This window comes from Mobula hypostoma, chromosome 3, assembly GCF_963921235.1.
Source record: "Mobula hypostoma chromosome 3, sMobHyp1.1, whole genome shotgun sequence".
Lineage (NCBI taxonomy): Eukaryota > Metazoa > Chordata > Chondrichthyes > Myliobatiformes > Myliobatidae > Mobula > Mobula hypostoma.
The window spans coordinates 58,788,625-58,813,950 of NC_086099.1; the positions used below are offsets into that span (position 1 = coordinate 58,788,625).

A 25,326-nucleotide genomic window follows, 5' to 3' on the forward strand; every position below is an offset into this window, starting at 1 on the left:
TGTTTGCATGAAATTTCAACTCCCCTTCCCACACTGACTGGTCTGTTCTCACTACCATAGTGTGGCCAAATGCAAACAAGAAGATCAACACCTCATATTCAATTTTGGTAGCTTACAACCCAATGGAATAACCATTGAGTTTTCCAATTTCAGGAAACCTTCTGTGTTCATTTCCCACTCCCATCAGTCCACCCAGGTTTTTGCTACCTTTGTTCACATTTCTATTCACCCATTCACTCCTCCATCTTCTTACTAGATTTATTAGCTTCTCAGACCTGGTTCCATCTGTCCAACACCCACTATTCACCAGGATTTCTTCACCTTGGCCTCCTTTTCCTGCTCTTTGCCCTATCTGGTTCCATATGCGCATCATATCCTGTTACCTGGTTCCACTCACCACCTCCCAAACTCACTCTCTCCCTTCTCAGTCCTCTCTCTCCATTTGGCTAAATCTGTCCATTTCTTCTCCCCAATCTGTTTCCACCTATCAGCCATCAGCCTCTGTCTCAAAACACCCCCTTTCACCACCTCATTCACTTCCACCTCCCTGTTCACTCCTATTTCACCACTCCCTCTTACTTCTACATCCTGGCTACCTTCCCTCTCTACTCAATCATGATACTGTGCCCTGACCCAGCTATCTATTCACCTCCACACGTGCTGCTTGACCAGTTTGTTTTTCACTTCACAGTGAAGCACCTGCAGTTTCAAGTCTCAATCACAAAATATTATTGGGGTTTAATTAACTAAAAAGCAATCATAAAACACTATAGAGACTTGTGGACACATGGGATAATTTAGGGGAAATGATTTAATTGAAAAGACAGTTTATGGTTTTAATAAGCACTTAATGGGAGAATATGCCATAAACTAAATGCTTACTACGTAATTATTTAACAATGAATGCTAGGAGATCACTTTTCAACCATAAACACTTAATTCACATGGTACCAAGTGCTATTACTTTGCATTAAATGAGATGCTTTAATTGCTGGTAACTTTCCTATCTCCCAAATTAATACGCATTTCTTTACTTCGTCTTTGCATTACTTATCAATCTTTTCAAAATTTGTTGAGAAGGAATGCAATGGGGATTTAGTTGATTAACATTAACTATCAAGAGAGTTGGGATAGTATTTTTGTTCTATGAATGAACAATAAGAAGAGGATGTGCTTCACATGCTAGCGAGTGTATTGTGAAAATTTCCTTTGATTCCAACTGAACAGTTAGACTCAGACGTCAGTATAACCTTAGCTATTAGCCCTCTTCTGGCCAGCTTCCTACTATCTAGAAACCAGATTGCATCCAAAATCTGGTGCACTTATCGGGAATCATACCAAGCTCCTGCACTTGCTGACTTTTATTGGTTCCTGGTCCACCAATACTGGTGTCAGAATTTTCAAACAGATCTTTTTACCTTGTTGCTTCCCGTGTCTGAAATCTTCTCCAGATGCACAGCCCTTTAAGACATGGCTTTAAGGTAAGGGGTGGGAAGTTCAAGGGGGATATTAGAGGAAGGTTTTTTACTCAGAGAGTGGTTGGTGCGTGGAATGCACTGCCTGATTCAGTGGTGGAGGCAGATACACTAGTGAAGTTTAAGAGACTACTAGACAGGTATATGGAGGAATCTAAGGTGGGGGCTTATATGGGAGGCAGGGTTTGAGGGTCGGCACAACACTGTGGGCCGAAGGGCCTGTACTGTGCTGTACTATTCTATGTTCTATGTTCTATATCTGCAGTTGCCTCTTCAGCATTCTGGAATTTTCATTCATTCACCATCTGCAGATTCTAAGGGTCAAGGCTCCAAAATAACCATCTTATTGCATTAATTTTTAACCCTTACCTCATTGTTTCCTTACATCTTAAGTACATTGCTCTGCTGTGAATAATACATTGCTCTTTGACATTTTTATAGAAATACTGCCCAATCCATTGACACTTTTCAGAATTCAATCATATTTGTAAGATCATATGTCAGAATCAAAGCTAATGTTTTATTATGGCAGACGACTTGGATTCTGCCACTTATTTTCCTGAGTACATGTGGGGCAGCAATGTTGTATGCACCAGTGAATGGATGGCTTAAGCTTTTCAAGATTCTGCCACATTTTATACAGGTTGCAATAATCTAGCCTTTGCTACAATGTCTGTAAATTTAAGAATTACTGTTATCATCTGGCTCAAATTGTAGCTGCTATTTCCTTCCATTCCAAGATGAATGACTCAGCTCTTCCTTGCTTCTCACCTCCTGCTGCAAGGCCATTACATTTATACAGTATTTTAGAAACACTCAGACTTCCTGCAATGGTAGGAACACAGAGAATTAAGCCAGACACGATTCCCTCTATCTTAAAAGCAAATCAATGTAAAGTAAAAACTGCCATCTGTATGTGTGGTGGAAAAGCAAAATGTCAATTGATCCTAAAAGCATCTACTTGCCCCTCACAGCAAGAGCTATGCACTTAGCAACATCCACTTCATTTTCTATCAAGCCACAGAATCCACAGACGTAACTGCTATTTCTGTTACTGGTAAAGTATTTATTTGATCACAGTTTCAGTATGATCTCAGTGAGAAGAGGGGAACAAATCACTATCATCATCCAGCAACATCAAAGCAGACTTCGGAGGCAATATATCAGGTTCACTAGCCACATCCAGAAGATAATAAAAACCTGCAGTAATATGGCATGTTTAACATTGTAAAGATTCCCTGGTGCTTCATGATGTGTAGTCAGGCTAATTGTTTAAACAAGGCAACAGATATTAGGACCTCAGCCACAATCTCTGACAAATGAGTAAACTAGGATTGGCTAATGCGAGGCAGAGGACATGGAGAGGATCAGGGAGGAAAGTCCAAAGCAAAGACCTAAGAATTATAGCTGATAGCCAAAAACAAAGCCAAAGAAATCACACACACAAGAGATCCTGCAGATGCTGGAAATCCAGTGATATACACAAAACTGCTGGAGGAACTCAGCCGATCAGGCAGCATCTATCCCAGCTTCTGTCCCAGAGCTGTGGCCTCCCTCACACCACTCCCACAGAACAATGACTGAAACTGTGAGCACACACACGCACACACAAGGACTCTAATACTTGCACTAATGGCACTTTGTGCATTACTGTGATATTCTGGTGCTGCTGCAACTTATTTTCTGCTACTTATCTATTTAATACTGTTTTTCTATTACTGTCTTGTTTTTATCTACCGCTTTATTTAATTGCCTCAGAGGAAGCCAAACAGAGTTTCATTGTACCTATGTATAATGACAATAAAGATCATTCAATTCAATTCACCTATGGAGAGGAATGAACAGTCAACATTTCGGATCTGGACCTTGATGAAGCAGGGTTACGTTTCAAAGTGGCAATGATTTTTTTAAACAGCGGATGTTAATGGTACAAAGCAGCAAGGGTTGGAAGGGGTCAGGAGCATGGGCTGGTTCAGTGATCTGTGACCGAGGGTGCCTGAGGATATAAATAAAATATGTTGAAAGAACGAGTTTGCCTCTGTTGGCTAATTTAATGATAAAAATCAAGTGGCAATCACACAACTCCCTCATAGGTATGGTTAGATACAGTTGTGCCCTCAGGCAAGTACAAAAAATGCGCAGATGACCATTATTCCATTCCGCCCAATTGGTCTGCTTTAAATATACTTCAACTAGAGCAGTTCCAATCAAATTAATCTGTGGTACAGAAACTGCACTGCAGCAGACTGGAGAGCTCTACAACAGGTAGTCAAAACTGCCCAACACATCACTGGCACCAGGGATATATATACAGACAGGTACAGAAAAGAATCAGAATCGGGATCAGGTTTACTATCACCGGCATGTGTCGTGAAATTTGTTAACTTAGCAGCAGCAGTTCAATGCAACACATAATATAGCAGATAAATAAATAAATTACAGTATATGTATATTGATTAGATTAGATATGACTAGATTATAAATCATGCAAAAACAGAAATAATTTCTATTAAAAAAGTGAAGTAGTGTTCACGCGTTCAATGTCCATTTAGGAATCGGATGGCAGAGGGGAAGAAGCTGTTCCTGAATCGCTGAGTGTGTGCCTTCAGGCTTCTGTACCTCCTACCTGATGGTAACAGTGAGAAAAGGGCATGCCCTAGGGCTGGACATCTTTAATAATGGACACTGCCTTTCTGAGACAACACTCCGCAGCCTGCCAGAATGCTCTCCACGGTACATCTGTAGAAGTTTCTGAGTGTTTTTGTTGACATACCAAATCTCTTCAAACTCCGAATGAAGTATATTCACTGTCTTGCCTTCTCTATAGCTGCATCGATATGTTGGGACCAGGTTAGGTCCTCAGAGATCATGACACCCAGGAACTTAAAACTGCTCACTACTGATCCCTCTATGAGGATTGGTATGTGTTCCCTCATCTTACCTTTCTGGAAGTCCACAATCAGCTCTTTCGTCTTGCTGACGCTGAGTACCAGGTTGTTGCTGCGACACCACTCCACTAGTTGCTGTATCTCACTCCTGTATCGCCTCTCTTCTGCACCTGAGATTCTACCAACAATGGTTGTATCATCAGCAAATTTATAGATGGTTTTTGAGCTATGCCTAGCCACACAATCATGGGTATGGAAAGAGTAGAGCAGTGGGCTAAGCACACACCCCTGGGGTGCGCCAGTGTTGATCATCAGCGAGGAGGATATGTTATCACCAATCCACACAGATTGTGGCCTTCCAGTTAGGAAGTCGAGGATCCAATTGCAGAGGGAGGTACAGAACCTCAGGTTCTGTAATTTATCAATCAGGATTGTGGGAATGATGGTTCGGTAACATCATAAAGGATCCCACCCATCTCATTCCTACTCATGTCCCATTTCCATAAGGGGGCTTGCTACATACCATCCTCGCCAGGACCACCACAGTTACTTTCCCCAAGCAGCAGGGTTGATCAACACCACCACCCACTAAGCCACCCGTCCACAACCACTGCTTTATCATTTCGTGTCAGTCACCTTATGTACAGACACTCCTACGCCTAGTGTCACTTTATGGACATACAATCAATCTATGCAAATAAGCTGTCTTAAGTATTTATACTTATTGTATTTCTTTTTATTATCCTGTTTTTGGGTTGCTTCAGATCCAGAGTAACAATTATAGAATAAGGTAGATGATCTTGTAGCACAGTTAGAGACTGGCAGGTGTGACATTGTGAGCATCACTGAGTCATGGCTGAAAGAAGATCATAGTTTAACATACAAGGATACAGCAAGGCAGAGGGGGTGTATGGGCTCTGTTGGTGAAAAAAGAAGTCAAATCCTTAAAAAGAGGTGACATGGGATTGGGAGATGTAGAATCCTAGTGGGGTGGGGGGGAGAGTTAAGAAACTGCAAGGGTAAAAAGATCCTGATGGCAGCTATATACAAGCTCCCAAACAGTAGCAAGGACATGGGATACAAATTTCAACAGGAAATAGAAAAGGCACGCAATAAGAGCAATGTTACGATAGTCATGGGGGATTTCAATATGCAGACACAGTAGATTGGGAAAATTAGATTAGTGTTGCATCTCAAGGGAAATAATTTGTGAGATGTTCTTTTAGAGCAGCATGTGGTTGAGCCCAGTTGTGCAATGAACCAGATTTGACTAGGGAGCTTAAGGTAAAGGAACCCTTGGGAGGTAGTAATCATAAAATGATAGAACTCACACTGCAGTTTGAGAGGGAGAAGATTACAGTGGAGTAAAGGGGATTAAAGAGGCATGAGAGAGCAGCTGGCCAAAGTTGATTGGAAAGGGACATTAGCAGGGATGTTGTCAGAAAAGCAATGGTTGGAGATCTTAGGGGCACCTGGAAGGTACAGGACAGATACATCCCAAAGATGAGGAAGTACGCTGAAGGAGGTATTAGGCAACCGTGGCTGACAAAGGAAGACAAAGACAACATAAAAGAAAAAGAGAGGCACATAATAAAGCAAAAATTAATAGGAAGTTAGAGGATTGGGAAGCACTTAAAAACCAACAGAAAGCAACAAAAAAAACATAAGGGTAGAAAAGATGAAATATGAAGGTAAGCTAGCCAAAAATATCAAAGAGGATACCAAAATCTTGCCTGACAAATCTGTTGGAATTCTTTGAAGAAATAACAGGCAGGATAGACAAAGGAAAGTCAGTGAATGCTGCTTACTTGGATTTTCAGAAGACCCTTGGTAAGGTGACACATATGAGGCAGCTTAGCAGGTTACGAGCCCATGGTATTACAGGACAGATCCTAGCATGGTTAGAAGATTGGCTGATTGACAGGAGGCAAGGAGCTGGAATAAAGGGGGTCTATTCAAATTGGCTGCCGGTGGCAAGCGGTGTTCCATAGGGATCGGCATTGGGATGGCTTCTTTTCATGTTATATGTCAACTATTTGGATGACAGAATTGATGGTTTTGTGGCCAAGTTTGAAGACAATACAAAGATAAGTGGAAGGGCAGGTCATGTAGAGGAAGCAGATAGTCTGCAGAAGGACTTGGACATATTTGGAGAATGGGCAAAGAGATTGCAGATGGAATATAATGTAGGAAAGGAGAAGGAATAAAAGCATAGACTATTTTCTAAATGGGGAGAAAATTCAAAAATCAAAGGTGAAAAGGAACTTGGGAGCCTTTGCGCAGGATTCCCTAAAGTTTAACTTGCAGGTTGAGTTAGTGGTAAAAAAGACAAATGCAGTGTTAACATTCATTTCGAGAGGACTAAAGTATAAGAACAAGGATGTGCTGCAGAGGTTTTATAAGACATTAGTCGGACCACACTTGGATTATGGTGAGCAGTTTTGGGCCCTTTATTGAAGAAAAGATGTGCTGGCATTGGAGAGGGTCCAGGGGAGGTTCACAACAATGATTCTGGGAATGAAAGATTTAATGTATGAGGAGCATTTGATGGCCCTGGGTCTGTACTCGCTGGAAGTTAAAAACATGAGGGGCAATCTTATTGAAACCTATCGAATATTGAAAGGCCTAGGTGGAGCAGATGTGGAGAGAATATTTTCAATAGTGGGTGAGCAAGGACCAGAGGGCATAGCCTCAGAATAGAGGGACATCCATTTAGAACAGAGATGTGAAGGAATTTCTTTAGCCAGATGGTGGTGAATCTGTGGAATTCATTGCTGTGGATGGCTGTTGAGCCCAAGTCATCGAGTATATTTAAAGAAAGCATTGATAGGTTCTTGGTTAGTCAGGCTGTCAAAGGTTATGGGAAGTAGGCAGGGGTATGGGGTTGAGAGGGGTAATAAATTAGTCAAGACGGAATGGTGGTGCAGACTTGATGGGATGAGCACCCTAATTCTGTTCCTATGTCATATGGTCTTATGATCTGTTTCCACCCACCTTAGTGGAACTTTAAAAAAATTTCCACAATTTTCCACCCTCTTCCAATTTTCCATTCACTTTTACAAAAAAATCATAATTAGACTTTCTGGTCTGTAAGATAATAGCTATTTTAAATTGTACTTTTGCAAATTACCACATTAATTTTTACAATTGCTTCTATATAGCATAAACTTCCATTGGAATGGAATGATTAGCAAACAAAATTTGACAGAGCTACATAAATATATTGTTTACAACAGATACCCAAAAGGAAAATAAAAATAACCGAACTGTCAAAGAAAATAAGAGAGATCATGAGATGGAGACATTTTTGGGAAGGAACTCCAGAACAAAGGAATCAAGAATCTGGAAGGTGTACTGAGATCTTGATGGTTGGATGAGTGAAGCAAGCTCCAGAGAACTGCAGGAAGGTGAGTGAAAGAAATCCCATTCTCATTATGAGACCTTTCAAAAAGAATCAACTCTGCTCTCAAACGCATCTCCCCCATTTCACGCACTTTTGCTCTCACTCCATCCTCTCATCACCCCACTAGGAATAGGGTTTCCCTTGATCTCACCTACCACCCCACCAGCCTCCGGGTCCAACATATAATTCTCTGTAACTTCCGCTACCTCCAACGGGATCCCACCACTAAGCACATCTTTCCATTCCCCCCCCCTCTGCTTTCCACAGGGATTGCTCCCTATGACATTCCCTTGTCCATTCGTACCCCCCATCCCTCCCCACTGATCTCCCCCCGGCACTTATCCTTGTAAGCGGAACAAATGCTACACATGCACTTACACTTCCTCCCTCACCACCATTCATGGCCCCAGACAGTCCTTCCAGATGAGGCAACACTTCACCTGTGAGGCAGCTGGGGTGATATACTGTGTCTGGTGCTCCCGATGTGGCCTTCCATACATTGGCGAGACCCGACGCAGACTGGGAGATCATTTCGCTGAACACCTACGCTCTGTCTGCCAGAGAAAGCAGGATCTCCCAGTGGCCACAGATTTTAATTCCACGTCCCATTCTCATTCTGATATGTCTATCCACGGCCTCCTCTACTGTAAAGATGAAGCCACACTCAGGTTGGAGGAACAACACCTTATATTCCGTCTGGGTAGCCTCTAACCTGATGGCATGAACATTGACTTCTCAAACTTCCGCTAATGGCCCAACTCCCCCTTGTACTCCATCTGTTATTTATTTATATACACAGATTCTTTTTTTCTCTCTCTCCTTTTTCTCCCTCTGTCCCTCTGACTATACCCCTTGCCCATCCTCTGGGTTTCCCCCCTCCCCCTTTTCTTTCTCCCTAGGCCTCTTGTCCCATGATCCTCTCATATCCCTTTTGCCAATGAACTGTCCAGCTCTTGGCTCCATCCCTCCCCCTCCTGTCTTCTCCTATCATTTCAGATCTCCCCCTCCCCCTCCTACTTTCAAATCTCTTACTAGCTCTTCTTTCAGTTAGTCCTGATGAAGGGTCTCGGCCCGAAACGTCGATTGTACCTCTTCCTAGAGATGCTGCCTGGCCTGCTGCGTTCACCAGCAACTTTTATGCATGTTGCTGCAAAGCATTTAATTCTAACTTTTTTTTTCTCAGTGAATGTATCTTCAGACTTACTCTGTAGCCTTGCAAGTTTTTCTCCGGAATATTTATTCAATCTCCTCCAAAATGCCTCAATAACACCTGTATCCCCTACGCTTGGAGTATCCATCACACCCAAAGGCTGTGCATTCCAGATCCCAACTACTGGTTTCCCAAAACTGTTCTCCTCGTGTCACAAATAATTTTATTTTATTTCCATGATCTCTAACTTTAGACTGCTTCACCAATGGTAACAGCCTCTCAGTTTACACTTTGTCCATATCCTTCTTTGTTTAATACACTTCTATTGTCTTCCAAAACCTTCTACAATGTAAACAGTTCCAGCTTCACTAATCCATCCTCATCCCGGGAAGCAATCTCATAAATCTTCTCTGCTCCCCTGCCAATGCTCCCAGATCCTACCCATAATGAAGTGACCACAATTGAACAAGATACTGCATCTGAGATCAGGTGAATATTTCCCTGCTTTCAAACTCTGCACTCCTATTTAAATAAGCCCAGCTGCTACTGTAAATGCTACAACTGCTTTTTCAAGCTGCCTATCGTATTCAATGATCTTTGCACACCAATCCTCAAGTCCCTCTGCTCCTGTACTTCCCTTTAGAAGAGTATTTATTTTTTGGTATTGACTCTGCTCACTCTTATCACCAACATTCATCACCTCATACTTCTTCAGCACACATTTTCCCATTCTACCTATTTATTTATATCTTTTTTCAGTTTATCACTAACCTCCTTGCAGTTCACAATCACGGTATGTCATCAACAATTTTAGAAATTATAGCTGCACTCTCAAGTCTATTTAGTTAACTTAGATCAAAAACGTAATGACCCTGACTCCAATTGTAGGGAATTGCCACTCTAACTTTTTTCAGCCCAAAGCAAGATCAATTCATCGCAATCCACTCTTACTTAGTCAACTTCTTTACCAATGCAAATTTTCATTTTATGCCATGTGCAACTTTGCTGATAAGCCTGTAATGAGGCACCATATCAAAAGATTTCTTGATGTTCAAGGTTCAAGTTGCTCTGGCTCCTATAAGATTATTGAATAGTTTCCTAGTATGCTACGGTGGACTCTGGACCTTACAATCTATTTTGTTGTAACCTTGTACCTTAACATCTACCTGCAGGGCACTTTCTCTGTACTACAACACTAATGCTACACTCTGTTATTGTTTTACCTTGTACTACCGCAATGCACCATTGTAATTAATTGATCGGAACGGAAGGCAGGCAAGATTTTCATTGCACCTTGTTGCATGTGACAACAATGAACCAATTTACCCAAATTTTTTAGTTCATGCACATCACAACAATTACATTGCCTTTATCAATTCTATCCATTACCTCAACAAAAAATATATTCTAATCAAACAGGTGAAACATGATTTGATTTTAGCTGCTGGCTTGACATAATCTGTTTTCCTCCAGTGACATTGAATCCTGCCCTGGATCAGTTTCTCAAAGCTTTCCCATGACTGAGGTTAAATGATTGACCTGCAGTTGCTAATGTTATCTATTCCTCTTTTTTGAATCAGTAAGTAATACTTGCCACTCTCCAGTCTATTTGCACCGCCCTTGCATCCTAAATGTATTGAAAAATGATAGCCAGTGTCCCTTAACTTTCCTGTCATAATTTTGTTATGTCCTAGGATAACTACTTAGGTTCTGGTGACTTAACTACTTTAAGTTCTGCTAACTTTTCTAATACCTACATGGTATCCGTTTTTAACATATACAGTCTGTTTCAATTATCTCCTTCTTTACTATTATTTAAGAATCTTGCTCTTGTGAAGTCAGTTGTAAAGGTAACATTTAATGTCTTAACACCTTCCTGAGGATCCAGATGTAAGTTCCCAATTTGCTCCTTCAAAGCATCCACTCATGCACAAGCTACATTTTCCAACTTATATGTCAATAAACCATTTCTGGATTCTCATTTTTGGTGAATAATCTTTTCTCATATGATCTCTTAGACACTCTTACTTTAGTTTTAATTTCTAATGTGCTCCTTTACAATAGCCTGTTTCTCACTGGTATTTACAATCCAACACTTGTCATAAGCACATTTTAATTGTGTTATCATCTTCTGTATTTCTTCTTCTCTGGTGGGAGGAGAAGATGGCGGCGCGACGCAGCGCGCGCAGCTCTCCAGTGAAATGATATCGTTTCTGTTAAATAGGGGCCGAGGACAATTCTGATTTGATGGAGACAGACCTGAAAGCACAGAGGAACATCTGGAGAAATTTCTGAAATGCCGGTTCACTGCCGCTGTTACTGGGTGATCGAGAATCTTCCAGAGGGAAGGCCCCAAAATCCCCGGCTTTGCCTGCTGCTGGCGACTGAGGCTGAGGTCGAATCGTTTGGATAGAGATGGTGCTCGGTACTCGGTGTCAGAGGGCTGATCAGAGCTCGTAGTTTTCAGACGACTCAGAGTCGGACTGTGGTCGGGCATGGCAGGGAGGTTTTCTTCCTTCTCCCGTCTGCGTGAGATGTGGGACATTCCAGAGACTTTGAACTTTTTTACTGTGCCATGGCCTGTTCTTCATCAAGTTATGGTATTGTTGCACTGTTGTAACTATATGCTATAATTATGTGGTTTTGTTAGTTTTTCAGTCTTGGTCTGTCCTGTGTTTTTGTGATATCACACCGGAGGAATATTGTATCATTTCTTAATACATGTATTACTAAATGACAATAAAAGAGGACTGCGTGTCCTCATATTCTAATCTAAATCACAACGTTTTGGTTCTGTTTCTCTTCTTTTCCTCTTCATTGAAGTGTACTTCAACTGTACTTAACAAAAAGCAGCCCATTGTTCTATTACAGTGTTGATACCTTGGCTCCAATTTACTTGGGTCAGATCCAATTTCATCCCACTGACATTAAAAACCCTTTAATTATTTTTTACTTTGGAGTGCTCCTTCTCGGTAGCCAACCTACATCATATGATAAATATGTAAATTGATTTATTATTGTCATATACACAGTGGCCACTTTATTAGGTACATCCCTACACCTGATCATCACTGCAATATTTAATCAGCCAATCCTGTAGCAGCAACTCAATGCATAAAAGCATGCAGACATGGTCAAGAGGTTCGCTTGTTGTATAGACCAAACATCAGAATGGCGAAGAAATGTGTTCTAAGGGACTTTTGGTGTCAAATGGGGAGGTTTGAGAATCTCAGAAACTGCTGATCTCATGGAATTTTCACAAACAACAGTCTCTAATAGAGCAAAAAGCAAAAAAAAATGCAGTGAGTGGCAGTACTGCGGGCGGAAATCTTGTTAATGAGAGAGGTCAGAGCAGAGTAGCCATACTGATTCAATCTGACAGGAAGGCAACAGTTACTCAAATAACCATGCGTTTTAATAGTGGAATGCAGAACAGCATCTCTGAATACACATGTTGAACCTTGAAGCGGATGAGCTACAACAGCATACGATCATGACAATAAACTCAGTAGCCACTTTACTAGGTACAGGAAGTACCTAAGAAAGTGGTCACTTAGTGTATATCAAGGTACAGTGAAAATCCTGCACACAAGCCATACAGATCATTTCATTACAACAGTGCTTTGAGGTATTACACGGTAAAGCAATCACAGATTGCAGAATAAAGGGTTATATTACAGAAAATATGCAGTGCAGCTAGACAATTTGGTACAAGGCCATAGCAGGTAGATTATAAAGCTAACAGTCCATCTGATCATAATTGAGGACTGTTCAATATTCTTATTATCAGCAAGAAGCTGTCATTGAGTTGGATGGAAAGTGCGTTCAGGGTTTTGTATCTCCTACATGAAGAGAGAATGTTCAGGGTGGGCGCTGCCTTTGATTACGTCAGCTGTTTTACTGAGCCAGAGTGAAGTGTAGACCGTCCATGGAGGGGAGTCCGGTTCCCATGATGTGTTGAGCTGTTTCTTGCAGTCATAGAAAAAGCACTTATTATACAGATACGATGCTTTCTATTGTGCATTGATAAAAATTGGTAAGGTTCAACAGCAAAATGCCAAGTTTCTTTAGCCTCCTTAGAAAATAGAGGCATTGGTGAGCTTTCTTAGCAGTGGCATCTATGTGGGACAGACTACTGACAATAGTCACTCCTAGGAACTTGAAGTTCTCAACCCTCTCAACCTTAGAATGGTTGATATAAACAGCAGTGAATGCACTGCCCCCCTTGCTGAAGTCAATGACTAGCTCTTCTGTTCTGCTGACATTAAGGGAAAGGTTGCTGCATGAAACCATATCAGTAAGATCTCTATCTCCTCCCTGAAATCTGACTCAATGTTATTTGAGATACAGCTCACTATGGTGGTATCATCTGCAAACTTGTAGATGGAATTGGAGCAGAATCCGGCCACATAGTTATGAGTGCATAGGGAGCAGAGGATGCCACCTCGTGGGGCACCAGTGTCAAGAGTGAAAAAAAGACTTGGCAGAGGAGACATTGCCTATCCTTAGTGATTGCGATCCGTTGATCAGGAAGTCAAGGATCTATTTTCAAAGAGAGGTGGTCATTCCCTGGTTTAGGACATACAGCTGTAGTCAATAAACAAAGGTATAACATGGGGGTCTTTACTGTCCAGATGCTCCAGAGGTGAGTAGACCTGGTAGGTGAATTGCAGAGGGCTGAGATTGTCTGGGAGGTTAGAGTTAATGTGTGCCATGATCGGCCTCTCGTAGCACTTCAGGATTGTGGATGTTAGCACCACCGGGCAGAAGTCATTAAGTTATGTTAATTTAATTTTTTTTAAGTACTATCTAACACTTGTAGTGCTCACCTTATCTCATGTGACTGGTCACCGCACTCTTTATGAGAAAATCTAATTACATAGTACTACACTAGGTGCTAGTAGGCCATCAGGAGTTCTAGGCATAGGAAGGAGGCAGTGAACAGAAAACACATGCTTTTAGAGGTAAGTTTGTTGATCGAAAAATAAACAATATATACAAAATATTTACACGAGTGAGAACAATTCAAAATTCTGTCTTAGGTTCCAAATCATATATATCAATGAAAACCAAATTCCTTTTTAGTTAGAATCAGTGAGATTCACTAGAATAACCTTTATTACTCCAATTTCTCTAACTAATTAGATGTTCTGTTATTCCCTATTTAAAGGTTTACAGACAAACATTTGCCTTTCTACTTATTCTTAGTTAGTTAGAAATTTAATTGAATTCCTGTTCTTAAGTATTATGGTTAACTTCAGTTTCTGTTCAGGTCAGTATGTCTACAAACTCAAATTCAACCCCAAAAATACATATATACAGCTCAATTCCTTTCATGACAATTTCTCCAACATCATAACTTTTAAACAAAGTAAATCTCATTCAGTGACTTATCAAAGTTCTTGCAAAAATAATCAGTTCTTCCAGAAAATCAAATTCAGATCCTTCGAATGAAATATAAACTTATACATCCAACCGTATTGAATCCTCTTCGTCTTGAAACACTTAGTTCCCACACTGCTTCTTTGATCTTGGGTGGCTTGCCATATTTTTTCTTGGTTTGTTGGATGAAATAGTGGGTCATCCACAGAAAGTTAATTCACAATACTTACACAAAAAAAGCCTGACCAAATCCCATGGTATGATTTAACAGAACTAATTCCCGTTTACTTGGTAGAAATCTGGGACCTCCGTATCTGCTGATACTGTCTTGCTACAGCTGGTGCTTGTTATAGTCGTAACTTCAGATTAATATCGTCTCTCCTCCTGGGGTTTCACCCTGAGGATTTCCAGTAGGTTGGGTAGAGACACTGACTACTAACTCCACTATTAACAGTTTATATCTTTAGTTAGTTTCTAATAGTTTACTGCGTTTTCTGTCACTTGTCCACGCTTCCATACAGGCCCTTCAGCCCACAATGTTGTGCCAACCTTTTAGCCTATTCCAAGATCAACTTAACCTTTGCCTCCCAAATAGCTTCCATTTTTCTTTCATCCGTGTGCCTGTCTAGGAGTCTCTAAAATGACCCTAATGTATCTGCCTCTACCACCATACCCAGCAGGGCTTTCCATACACTTACCACTCTCTGTGTAAAAAAAACATTCCTCTGATATTCCTCTATACTTTCCACTTGCCACCAATCAACTTAAAAGTATGTTGGCTTATATTAGCCATTACCACCCTGGGAAAAAAAAGACTCTGGCTGTCCACTCTATCTATGCCACATATCACCTTATACAGTATATGCACCTCTAACAAGTCGACTCTCATTCTACTTCATTTCAAAGACAAAAGTCCTAGCTTGCTAAACCTTTCCTCATAAGACATGTTCTATAATCCAGCAACATTCTAGTAACTCTCCCCTGCACCCCCTCTAAAGCTTCCACATTCCTCCTATAATGAAGCGACCAGAACTGAACAAAATCCTCCAAGTATGGTACAACCAAAATTTTATAGAACTGTAACTTTACCTCATGGCTCTTGAACACAATCCCCTGACTAACTCACCATGTGCCTTTTTACCCACCCTATCAGCTTGCATGGCGACTTTGAGGGATTCATGGACTTGGAACCCGAGATTCTTCTGTTTCTTTACACTGCTAAAAATTCTGCCATTAACTTTATACTTGGACCCCAAGACCCCTCTGTCCCTCCATTGTTCAAAGTTTCAAAGTACATTTACTATCAAAGAATACATAAATCATACAACCTTGAGATGTGTTTGCATACAGCCAGTGTTACAGGGAGTATTGCAGATGAAGAGCCCAGTGCATTGTTGAGGATCCCTACCTCCCATCCCACAATCTCTTTGAGCCACTACCATCAGAATGGAGGTACAGAAGCATCAGGACTAGGACTGTCAAACAGAGTAATAGTTTCTTCCCTCAGGTTGTGAGACTAATGAATACCCTGTCACCACGAAGAACTCGTCACTAGGACAATGAATTGACTATACTGTTCACCATTCACCCATGCTGCACTTTACTACAGGCATTTTGAATTATATTTTAATAACATATTTATAGTGTAATATTTTGGTTTAAGTGCTGTGTTGTGTGGGTGCACCGTGGTACAGAGGAACATTGTTTCATTTGGTTGTATATATTTACAGTCAGATGACAATAAACTTGAAATTGAACAATAATGCAGCAGACATTTCCCTCACTTCCCCTAGTGATCTGGGGTATATCCCAACTGGCCCCAGAGATAAATCTATCCGATTGTTTTTCAAAAGTTCCAACAATGCCTCTTTCTTAATCTGTTCTTAATCTGTGTAGCCTGTTCTACACTGACCTCAGATTCATCAAGGTCCCTCTCACTGGTGAATATTGAAGCAAAGAATTCATTAAAGATCTCATCAATCTCGTCTGACACCAAGCATAGGCTTCCTCTTCTATTCCTGATTGGTCCTAACCTCACTCTAGTCATCTTCCTGTTTTTCAGGTATGTCGTATGTATAGAATGCTTTGGGGTTTTCCTTATCTGACTCTCCAAGGCCTTCTCATGCTCCTCCGTCCCAACCCCAGCTCTCCTAACTCCCTTCTTAGCATCCTTCCTATCTACTTCATAACTCTCAAGACCCATGAAAAACTATCAGATTAACACCATCCACAAACCCGCAGGAAGCTCGAATCACAGCTTATGCAGGTCAAAAATGATCTGGGACTCAGGTCAGCTGCCGTTTACAGGATTCTCTGTAAATGTGGTGTAGCATATACTGGCCAGACGGGATGCACGGTGAAAACCTGCATCAAAGAGCACAGGAGGTGTATCCGTTTGGGTTACTCAGAGAAATCAGCGGTAGCAGAACTTTGCATTTGCAATGGCCATTGGATTGACTTTTATACCACAAAACTACTGTGCCATGCCAATGGTTTATGGGACCGCCTGGTAAAGGAAGCTATTGAAATAAAACTAGAGGGAAAAAATGTTAACAAAGATAAAGGTCTCACTCTAAGTGAGAACAGGAATTCGATTGTAAACAAGTTGGGAGAGTGGAGAACTGATTGGATGAGAACTAACCAATCAGAAAGGACGGACTACAGGGTGTAAATACCACTGGACTAGACATGCCCAGGCATCATCCCCGATAAACATGGCAGAGTTGGTTATCAAAACATTGGTCATAAGTGATGCCTGTACCCGACAGGAAGCCCAAGAAAAGTTGATTCACCTCAAGACTCTGATCTTTGCTTCCTAAATCTTAAGTATGTTTTCTTCTTCCTCTTGACTAAATGTACTGTACATCTCTATTATCAACCATGGTTCCTTTGTCCTACCATCCTTTCCTTGCCTCAATGGTGCAAAACAATTGAGAATGCCATGTAAGTGTTCCCAAAACAACCTCCACATTTCCATTGTATATTTCCATGAGAACATCTGTTCCTAATTTATCTCCCATTGTCTTGCCTAGTAGCATCATAATTAGCCCTCTCCTAATGATCTCTTAATTTCTCTTTCAAGAACTCTTCATCTCATCTTCTAAATATTGATTATTATCATTTCTTTCTTTTTATATTTGCACACTTTGCTGACTTTTACACTCTGGTGTCCATGCTTCTGGTGCGATCTTTCATTGATTCTATTATGGTTATTGGATTTATGGATAATGGCTGCGATAAAATGAATCTCAGGATTGTATATGGTGACATATATGTACTTAGATAATAAATTTACTTTGAGCTTTGAATTTTTGAACTTTAAATACTTTCCAATACCATGCTCTCCAATCCAAGGCTATGCTAAAGGTCAGGGAGTTTTGGCCATTGTCTCCAAAATGCTTGCCCACCAAGAGATCTGTCACCTGACCAGGTTCATTGCCTGGTACTAGATCCAGTATAGCCTCTCCTCTAGTCAGCCTGTCCACATATTGTATCAGGAATCCTTCCTGGACACACCAAACAAATTCCATCACATTTAATCCTCTTGCACTAAGGAGGTGCTAATCAATATTAGGAAAGTTAAAGTCACCCATGACAACAACCCTATTATTTTTGTACCTTTCCAAAAAGACTCTTTCGTTCTGCTCCTCAGTGCTATTGCTATTGGGGTGTGTGTGTGTGTGTGTGTGTGTGTGTGTGTGTGTGTGTGTGTGTGTTGGGGGGGGGGGGAAGGACAGGGTTATAGAACCACTCCCGATAGAGTGATTGCCCCCTTCCTGTTTCTGACCTTGATCAACACTAGCTCAGCAGGTGATCCCTCCAAGATGTCCTCCCTTTCTGCAGCTGTGCACCTATCATTGATTAGCAAGACCACTTCCACACCTATTTTACCTCCCTCTCTGTCTCTTTTGAAACATAAAAACCCTGGAACATTCAGCAGCTATTCCTGCCCTTGTGACTGCCAAGTCTTTGCAACGGCACAGTACTTCCTTCTACTGATCCATGCTCTAAAGTTCAAAATTCAAATATCTAAATACTTGTATGTCACTGTATCTATCCCTGAGATTCATTTTCTTGCAGACATAGTCAATAAATCCATATTAGAATAATAACTATGAGAGTATCAATGAAGACTGCACAAATTGGGCATTACCAGTGTGCAAAAGACAACAAACTGTGCAAAAGTAAATAATAATAAATAAGCAATAAATATTAAGAACATGAGATGATGATTCCTTGAAAGTGAGTCCATAAGTTGTGGGAACATTTCAGTGATGGGACAAATTAAGTAGAGTGAAGTTCTCCCCTTTGGTTGAAGAGCCTCATGGTTGAGGGGTAATAGCTGTCCCTGAACCTGGTGGTGTGATTCCTGAGACTCCTATACTTTCTTCCTGAGGGCAGCAGCAAGAAGAGAGTGGGTGGGGATCCCTGATGATGGATGCCGCTCTCCTGTGACCATGCCCCCTATAGTGGGGAGAGCTTTACCCATGATGGACTAGACGGTATCCACTACTTTTTGTAGGATTTTCTGTTAAAGGGCATTGATGTTTCCCTACCAGGCTGTGATGCAGTCACTCAACATACTCTCCACCACACAACTCAAGAAGTTTTTTAAAGTTTTAGGTGTCATGCCAAATCTTCACAAATTCCTAAGGAAGAAGAAGCGACGCTGTGCTTTCTTGCTTTCATTGCAATTGCACTTGTGTGCTGGGCCCTGGACAAGTTCTCTGAAATGATAACACCAAGGAATTTAGAGTTGCTGACCCTCTCCACCTCTGATCCTCTGATGAAGACCTCTGGTTTCCTTCTCCTGAAGTCAATAATCAGTTCCTTGGTCTTGCTGACATTAAGTAAGAGTAACATCAACTTGCTCCTGATACTTCTTGCATTAATACAGACACATTGCAACACATCCAACTGACTACAATTATGTCCTATCCACTACCTATTGCATCTACCTTTACACCAACTGCTCTGTCCTCTGACCTATCACACTGGTTCTCATTTCCCTGCAAACCTAGTTTAAACCCTCTCCACAGCTCTAGCAAACCTGCACACAAGCATGTCAATCTCTGTCGAGTTCAGGTGTAACTCATCCCTTTTCCTCAGAAAAGATCCACTATTATGAAACCGTCTCCAGCATCAATACTTCAGCTACACCTTATCTGCCACGCCATCCTATTCTTACCTTCACTGCTGTGTGACACAGGCAGTTTTAGTTTCCTACCTAGCTCCCTATATTCACTCTTCAGGACTTCATCCCTTTTCCTACCTTTGTCATTAGTACCAACATCTATCACGACTTCTGGCCCCTCACATTCTCCATTAAGAGTGCTATGATCCTGATCTGAGATATCACTGACCGTGACATCTTGGAGGCAATATACCATCTAGGATACCCTATTGTGTCCACAGATTCTCCTGCCTGTTCCATTAACTACTGAATTCCGTATCATCGCCAATCTCCTTTCCTTCCTCATTCCCTTCTAAGCCACAGAGCCAGGCATAGTGCCAGAGGTGTGGTCGCTACAGCTTTCCCCTGGTAAGTCATCTCTACAAACAGTTACCAAAGCAGTTACTACAAACTTGTCACGCAGGGGAATGGCCATAAAGATACTCTGCACTGCCAGCCTATTCCATTTCGTTCTCTGAAAGTCCCCCAGCTGCTGCCTTCTGCAGCTTAGATGGGACTGCCTCACTGTAAATCCTATCTATCTCCTCATTCTCCCAAACGATCCACAGGTCACCCAGCTCCAGTTCCCTATTACAGTCTGTATGGAGTTTCGGCCGGATGCACTTCTCACAGGTGTAGTCATCAGAGACACTGGATGTTTCCCTGAATCAGTTTACCAATGACACTGATATTCACCTGTCCAATTCTATAGGAACTATACACTGTTGACCAAAGGCTGCATCTCAAACATGATATGTAGGCATCATTCTTTTAAATTTATTTATCACTAATTTCCATTTAACTGAGCGCTAGCCCTTCATTTGAAAAATGCCAAGCAGCCCAGATCTGATCTGCAGAGAGGAACACTGTCTGCTTCGAATTAATATTGCAAAATTGATTCAACACTTCACTCAAAGCGTAATAATAGTTTATTTAAATTGATTTGTCACACTGCCTGGATGTTGAAGGCCTACTGACGTCCCTAAGGCTTTTTCTAATTTTTCCAGTATTACTTTAATTATTCAATACATATTAGTGTCCCACAATCCTTGGGCTTCTGCACAACATTTTACCGTTTATCCACATTAGTTTTTGATCTCTGTCATAACAGCAGTATAAAGTCAAAAGCATTTTGCAGATCTTTCAATGTATTTTCTCCCTCTGTCGTTCTCACTACATTTGTGTTGGTCAAATTTGTCTGATTTCAGCACTTTAGTACACTGAATTTTATTTCTGCAAGATCAGTTCAGTACTGCAATATGTTTCTTCATACAGGAATATAACTAACTGATTACACTACTGTAGCAATAGAATTCAGAATAAAACTTAAAGCCCCCAGCAAGTTCAAAGCCGACAAGTTCACACCCTATCAAAATACACAACATATTTTGGTATCTGATTTGGATGTAGAAAACAGGAACGTATAGATGCCTCATTTAAGTAGAATTATTATTAAAATTAGCATCTTATTCGACTGGTACAAGACTTCAAAAGCACTTACATTTTTGCATTTAATTAAATTTAGATCAGTGAAATCGCTGGAATTCAAGGTTGCATAATAATATCTCATCTTCTATCTAGGCATATTGCAATCTTCAGAATTCAATATCAAATTCCTCAACTTCAAGTAACTTGCTGTTTCTGCCTGTCTTCATTTTGGCTCAATTGCCCCTTTGTTTTTCTATGTATGCCTGACAACCATTAGAAACACATTCCATAGGCAAAGAAGCTTAATCTGATTTTAACTGTTACTTAACTGTAACATCAAGTGGTCTGTCTCATCTATTCGGAAATATTCCCCTTGCTCTAGCCACCCCTACCCACTTTCTCTAAGCTAAACTTCTAGGTTAGAGATCCTTTGTCAGAAATGAAAAGAACATAAAAGGAGCTTTCAAAGTTGCTAGGATCCATTCTTCAGTAACCACCAACCACCGCATTTCTTATCGCACCTTTCTTTGCAACTGCAGGCAATGCAACACTTGTCCTATTTCCTTTCCACCATCCAGTGACCCATATAGTCAATCTAGATGAAGCAACTATACTATTAGTCAGATCACACTATGAAATAGAGTATTCTCAGAGTAACAATGCTACTTCATCACAAATGCAAACTGCTAAGAAACATTTGCCTTGCAACAATTCTGAGAAGAACACCCATTGCGTTTGTGAGAATCTATGCTGTCCTTCTGGATGGTTTAGAAATTAAACTAGGTGTCAGCCATTTTCATACAAAAATGCATAATGGAAAAATAAATCCTAAATAAAATGCTTGGGATGAAGTCAAGGCAGATAAATCTCGTTCTGTCAAACAAAAAGCATTCAGTATTTATTATTAACAAAATCCTTAAAGTATCTATCAGAGGTTAAGTTTCATCTTCAATTTTTCCTTAAAAGGAAAAAAAGCTGAAAGTGGAAAACCGTTTGTAAATCTGGGCCTATTTTGGAAATTGGAAAATTGCATCATAAACCACATTAAGCCTTATCCTATCAGTGGTTTATTATCATTAACACACAACAGAATAAAGACAGTTCTCAGGAAACAGCACATTCTGTTTTTATTTAATAGTTCTAAAATAGGGCATTTCAAAACTGAATGGATAATCAAATTAAAATACTAATTTTAAAGAACACCTGCTGTATTGTGTTAATTAATGTTCATTATCGTGAACCACCTACCAATGTTCTCTGTGCCATATTAACTTTAAAAAAATACATTACAACCTTCTCATTTTGTTGAAATGATGCATAAACTGATTAATGTTGGGGCCAATTTGATTTTATACTCTTCAGCCTGCTAATAATATATGCTGAGTAAAGGGCAAACAAGTACAAAACTATGCACATGTCTCACACAAGTGAAACCATTTTGACAAACAATTGATTCTGAAAATAAATTACTCCTTCATGGGAAACAGTGACACCAATTATATCTACGCAAAATAGAATCTTTGGATTCTATTACCAATACAAAATGAACTGAGCATTGTCTGCCATGATATACTAAACATGAAGCTCTTTTGTTCAGAATTACACGGCAAAGGTAGCATTACAGAGGCAAAAACAGTCATAGTATTTTCATCATCTGCATTTAAATTTTAAAAAGTCAATATGATAGGCAGTGCCATGCACCCATTATTGTGTCGATAGAGCTTTGTGCTTTTTTTAAACCCTTGAAACAAAAACTGGACAGCTCTAAGGTAGATATGGGTATATCAATATAATTTTTAAAAATTGTATTGTTTTGATGAATTATCAGTAATTGATTAGATTTTAGTTCAGAAATAATGGAAACTCAAAAGTAACAGACAATGTTGTTCATCCAAAGTTCAGATTAGATAAGGTCCACAAATTTCAAAAAAGGCTTCTCTTTTTTCTAATTCATTATGTACGGTATTGTTATTTGTGTGTCTATTTGGAAGTACTGTATATTTAAGTGTGGCTTTGGCAATGATGCAATGTGAGTATGTGGTCCAACTCTTCCATGCTAATCTACCCTAACACAACTCCATATTCATTTTATCCTGGGCAAAATATTCTGACTATCCTATGCATCTCTCTCATAATTTTACAAACTTGTATAAGGTCACCCCTGAGCCTCATATGACAAGAAACACTGTCTATCTAACTCTTCTTATAACTACAGCTCTCTGTTCCAGGTAGCATCCTAATGAAAGTCTCCTGCTTGCTCTCTTTTGCTAACATATCCTTCCTAATGTGTGATGACCAGGACTGTACATAATTCTCCAAGTGTAGTATTCCATTGTTTTGTACAACTGCAACATGACACCCCAGCTGTTATATTCAATGCCTTGTCCTATAAAGGAAAGCAGTCAGATTTATTCACCAAGGTCTCTCAGTCCATTAACACACCCTAAGGTCCTTGCCATTTACTCCATATGCCCTACCAGAATTAGCCCTTTACACTTATCTGGATTAAATTCCTTTTGCCACTATATGTCCCACTGTATCCTTAGGCAACCTTCTTTTCCACCCATGACTCCACAAAATTTCATGTCATCAGCAGACTTACTAATCATACCACCACAATTTGATCAGTCATTTATAAATATTACAAACAATAAAGGATGTAGTACTGATCCTTGAGGTACGCTACTTGTTACAGATGTCCAGACAGAAGTCTGTCATCGCCAATGAACTGGACTCAGAACACTCTCCTCAATCATACTTAATTTTACTTGTGCACAAGGAGAACAACATGGTCCCTGTCACCACACTAATCTAAAGCCAGGAAAGAAAAATGCTATTTTTATACAGTATTGTCTCATCAGTTACCGACATCAGTTAACTGTGTATGTTTAATTTCCTTTGCAAGATCAATCATCCTTCACAATCAAGGTGTTAAAAGTCAATAGAAGCTAGAAACTGACAACCAATGATACGAAGGGTCCCGGCCCGAAACGTCGACTGTACCTCTTCCTATAGATGCTGCCTGGCCTGCTGTGTTCACCAGCATCTTTTGTGTGTGATACTGTGAAGTTAGAAAGTATTTGTCCCTTAGTTGTTGGGTGTGTATTGCATCCTTCCGCTACATTCTTATCTTGTCTGTCTCCAGCACCCCTATTGTGTAAAGGGATGCTATGTTCTTCAAAGACCTTTCTAGAAAATGTCTTATTCCGATGCTTCACTTGTCTGGGTTGACTATACACTGCTGAAGCTATCCTTTCTTACCTTGTCTGCTGTAAGCAGCGATGGCTCTGGTGGTCTCACCTCAGAGGCCTCTCTTGTCTGGGCTGACTACACACTACCCCTGGCTATCTTGCCTGGACATTCTATTTAATCCTTGCTTTACCACAACTCTCACACATCCACTACTACCCTATGCCTCCAGTCACCCAGCCAAGTCCTAAAAATTGGCAAAGAACTTCAGTCACAAATTTAAAACCTCAGCTCCCAGATTTTAAACTAAGTTAAATGGGAACATTACAAATATTCCACAACACACATCAAAGTTGCTGGTGAATGCAGCAGGCCAGGCAGCATCTCTAGGAAGAGGTATGGTCGACGTTTCGGGCTGAGACCCTTCCACAAACTAACTTTAGGAAAATAGATTGTTGGCAAAACTTGCACTTTATTTTTCTCCCCCCAGATGGCCTGAGTACATGCCCAAGTGGAACTTTTTGGATGAACTTTCAGAAACCCAATAAACATCATGAACTGTCTTTATGTAACACTCTTCAAAAAATAATATTTATATAAAGCTGGCATTCAGTGCAGAAAGGAGCAAAGGATCTATTAGTTTTCTGCAATTGCGCTACATTGAGTACAGTAAGCTGTATTATCTATTGACAGAATAGCACTTTTCTTTCAAGAGCAATTCAAGTTTTAAAAAAACACACACATATAGTAGAAATTTTCTCATTGCTCATTTCAATTCTCTTCATCAGACTTTCAAAGTGAAATCTTTTTTATTCACAAACAAAATGTGTATTTTTTGATCGAAATTATTTGATTGAAATACAAGATCCTGAAGAGCTTTGATAGGGCGTGTTGTGTATTTAATATTTCAGTAATGTTTGAATAATATTGTAGATTTACTGTTTGATTAAGCATTCTTTGTTGTTCACATAATTCATTACAGGTTATGTGTAAAAGTATGTGAATGGCATATATCATTATACCACCACATCACACGCGCTAGCTCACTAAAAGTAAAAATGAAGTGGCCACAATTCATCCCTGGGCACCCATGGTTTTCTTTTGAATAGTTTTGGAGTTACAAAGCATAACAGTGGTGGCAAGGTAGTTCTAAAATGAACCCAAAATGACTACCTACCTGTTGAAGCACAGCACGTTTTTCTTCACAAAGGTGAGAGAGATGTCCTAGCTTAAAAAAT

General features: G+C 40.3%; 1 protein-coding gene across 4 annotated transcripts in view; it reads right to left on the minus strand.

Annotated features, from left to right (window-relative positions):
* Positions 1-25,326, minus strand: part of cracd (capping protein inhibiting regulator of actin dynamics) — a 299,145-nt gene that overhangs the window by 251,872 nt on the left and 21,947 nt on the right. For 2 of the 4 annotated variants that reach the window (XM_063043094.1, XM_063043099.1), the window contains one exon: positions 4,417-4,541. The exons of the other annotated variants lie outside the window; for them this stretch is intronic. The gene's annotated coding sequence lies outside the window, so the exon portion shown is untranslated. Of the gene's footprint in view, positions 1-4,416; positions 4,542-25,326 lie in introns of those variants that run through there. 4 annotated transcript variants of the gene reach the window in all.